Source organism: Rhinopithecus bieti, unplaced genomic scaffold (genome assembly GCF_001698545.2).
Source record: "Rhinopithecus bieti isolate Rb0 unplaced genomic scaffold, ASM169854v2 scaffold_28523, whole genome shotgun sequence".
Lineage (NCBI taxonomy): Eukaryota > Metazoa > Chordata > Mammalia > Primates > Cercopithecidae > Rhinopithecus > Rhinopithecus bieti.
Window position 1 is genome coordinate 94,363 of NW_016812413.1, and position 3,747 is coordinate 98,109.

Genomic DNA, 3,747 nt, shown 5'->3' on the forward strand with positions numbered 1-3,747 from the left:
TTCTGACCTGAGGCAGAGGTGGAAGAGCAGTTTTTCCTCCTGAAACTCAAGTCTCTTACCCACAAGGTAGACAGAAAACCTCCATTGTAGGAAGGGAAGGCTGGAAAGGACAACTCAAGCAAACTCCAGGCCTTCAACCAAAGAGTGGGAAGGTCCAGATTTCAGGAGGATTCACCACTTACTGCCCATCTGTTTCTCTCAGTCAGAGCTCGAGGACTTCAGAGCTGGCCAGGCACCCAGTCCAGGAGGAATGTGGTATGATCTGAGGGACAAAAATAGATGTGCCATTGTAGACTAAGAGAGCTTCTAAGGTTAAGGAAACAAAAGTTACCTACAGGTCAAGGATTCAGGGCTGGACTGGTACAGCAACTTCCTAAATTTCTATGGCTACAAGAAAAACCACACTCTTGCTAAACTCCTTAACAATAGGAGCTAGCCCGCAAATTGTCAAAATCTTCCCAACAATTCTCAACTGGATTTACAACCCAGATCACTAGACCTCTGATGGGACAGAGGAGTGGCCTTCCATTCTCTCCTGATAAACAACTGCAGACCTCAAGCCAGTTTCAGCCATGTTACAGGGACTGCACACAAACTGACTTCGTGTCCAGTAGTTCATCTTTTGACATAACGAGCCAATTTCCACCTCATTTTAATGCTAAAATCCCTTCCCAATGTGAAGATGGGGTGTATGTTACATATATGTACCCATTGCACATGAGCTCAATACCCCTCAGAAGTATGTATGGCCTTTCCCCCAAACCTACTGAATATGTATGACTCTATTGTGTGACATACGCCCTGTGAGGCACGCAAACCAACCTGCCCTCTCTCTCTGAAGAGAAAGCACCTCTTCAAAGATATCCACCAGAGACTGTCTCTTCCTGGACTGCAAACTGATCTCACCAATAAAATTCTTACTACTATTTAGCCATCCTGGAGGCCTTGGAGAGGACAGTCAGATGGTCAGAGACGAGTCGCTCTGAATTCTGCTCCCAGGGCCAAAAACGCTGACCTAGAAGGAAGGTGCTTAAACACAAAATATGATTTAAAGAGTTTGCTTGAGCCAATGTGAGGACATTTGCCCAGAAGACTCAGACCCAAGCAATCTTGGATGTGGGCTCCATTTGTCCTTTGTTACGACTGGGTTTCTAAAGACCAGAAAGGGGGACCGGGGGAGGCTGGTACAGAATTGCTTGTCAGGAACTCCCTGAGGTTTACAGAAATAACATTGATTAGTGATTAACTACACATTGTTCAGCTATAGGGAGTGAGAGATGGTGTCCAGTACACCATGTTTAGGTTACTTTGTAGCTATGTATGGCGATAGCAAGCAGTTTCAATAGATGAATACACAGCTTCAAAACCGGGAAGAAGGACGTGGGTTGCTGTCTCATTTTAATGCCTAACTCTGGGCTTGTTAATTTGAAAGCACTCACTTTCCTCACATAAAAGTTCTTTTCTTTCCTCAGACATTTGAATTATTTATAATTTAGGAATATTTTGAATAAATATGAACTTTTTACATGTTTTTTGGTAAAGTGTACTCACATCTTTCTCTAGAAATAGAAATTCCAATAGAAATATAATGCCAGGCATATTTGTACTTTTAAATATATTAGTAGACATATTTTAAAAAGTAAAAAGAAAGAGGTGATTTTTTATAATATGTATTCAATTAAATATGTTAAAAATATTATCATTACCCCATGTGACACTAGCAAGATTTCAATTGTTCAACAGCTGCCCGTGATTTGTGGCTATTGTATTGGAAAGTACAAGTCTATGGGGTAGAAAAGTCAAATTGCTGGGTCATAGCATATATGTATGTGTGTTTTACCATTAGAGTATACTGCCAAACAATTTTCCAAAGTTTTTGAACTTATTTATACTCTTGCCAGAAATGAGTAGGAGACTATAGTGCTTCCATTGTGCCAAAATCCGGGAAAGTATTTTTTTTTAAAGTCGAGTTTATTGAGGTATATGAGTTTATTGAGGTACATAAAAAAATTCAATATGTAGGGCCATGTGAGGTGGCTCATGTCTGTAATTCCAGCACTTTGGAAGGCCGAGGTGGGAGAATCACTTGAGGTCAGGAGTTTGAGATCAGCCTGCCCAACATGGTGAAACCCCATCTCTGCTAAAAATATAAAAATTAGCCAGGTGTGGTAGGGGGCACCTGTAGTCCCAGCTACTTGGGAGGCTGAGGCAGGAGGATCATCTGCACTCTGGAGGCTGAAGTTTCAGTGAGCATCATTGCACCACTGCACTCCAGCCTTGGTGACAGAGTGAGACTATGTCTCAGAAAAGAAAAGAAATTTTATATATATGTATACACACACACACACATATATATATACACACATACACACACACACATATATATATATATGTTGTGAACCCAACAAGCAACACCATTCTCCAAGCAAAGTAATATAGAGAGAGAATCTTAAGGCAATCAAAAGTATTTATTATTATCTATAAACTATTTAATCTTAAAGCAATCAAAATTATTTATTATTATCTCTATTATTATTATCAAAATTATTAACTCCATTATTAACTCCATATAATCATTAATATTAGTCATGGAATTTAAAATTAACTATAGATCTTGAAATTATACATTGAGCTGACATTTAATAGAGGATGATGGCATCATGTATTAGATAACATCTAAATATGTTTATGAAGAAATTGTAAGTGGAATAATTCAGTCTCTTAGTTTCTAGAATTATCTCCTTTTAAAGATATTACCTACTAAATTAGTAACCGAGTCCAAAGCTCACCCTGCTTGCTGCATGACAGCCAAGAAATCAGGAGACACAAGGTATTGGGGCAGGGAAGGTGACTTTATTTCAGAGAGCTAGCAAACCACGAAGATGGTGAACTAATGTCCTAAAGAAACATCTCAAGTTAACAAAAATGTCTGGCTTCTTGTATATTAGGGAAAGGAGAAAGAAGCAGGGGATTGAGGTTAAGAGGTGGCTGACACTCCCAGACATCTGGGCAGCAGTGAGGGCTCAGGGGATTTTGAACCTTCTTTCTCCTTGGTCAGGTCACCTGAACAGAACATGTTCTGTGTGCACATATCCCTTGTGTGCACATATCCCTTAGCTCCTCAGGGGTTAGTTTTGGAAAGGGACCTTTACATCCCTGCATTATTATTATCATCATTATTATTAAGCCTGAATTTCACTCTTGTTGCCCAGGCTAAAGTGCATTGATGCGATCTTGGCTCACTGCAACCTCCACCTCCCAGCTTCAAGTGATTCTCATGCCTCAGCCTCCCAAGTAGCTGGGATTACAGGCATGCACCACCAGACCCAGCTAATTTTGTATTTTTAGTAGAGACGGAGTTTCACCATGTTGGCCGGGCTGGTTTTGAATCCCTGACCTTAGGTGATCCAAAGTGCTGGGATTACAGGCGTGAGCCACTGTGCTTGGCCTAATTACCTAATTTTTAAAAATTTGTAGAGACTCTGTCTCACTATGTTGCTCAGGCTGGTATGGAACTCCAGGCCTCAATTGGTTTTCCCGCCTTAGCTGCCTAAAGTGCTGAGAATACAGGTGTGAGCCACCATACCCCGCTTAATTTTCTTTTTTCTTTCTTTCTTTTTTTTTTTGAGTCGGAGTCTCGCTCTGTCGCCCAGGCTGGAGTGCAGTGGCATGATCTCGGCTCACTGCAAGCTCCGCCTCCCGGGTTCACGCCATTCTCCTGCCTCAGCCTCCCGAGTAGCTGGGACT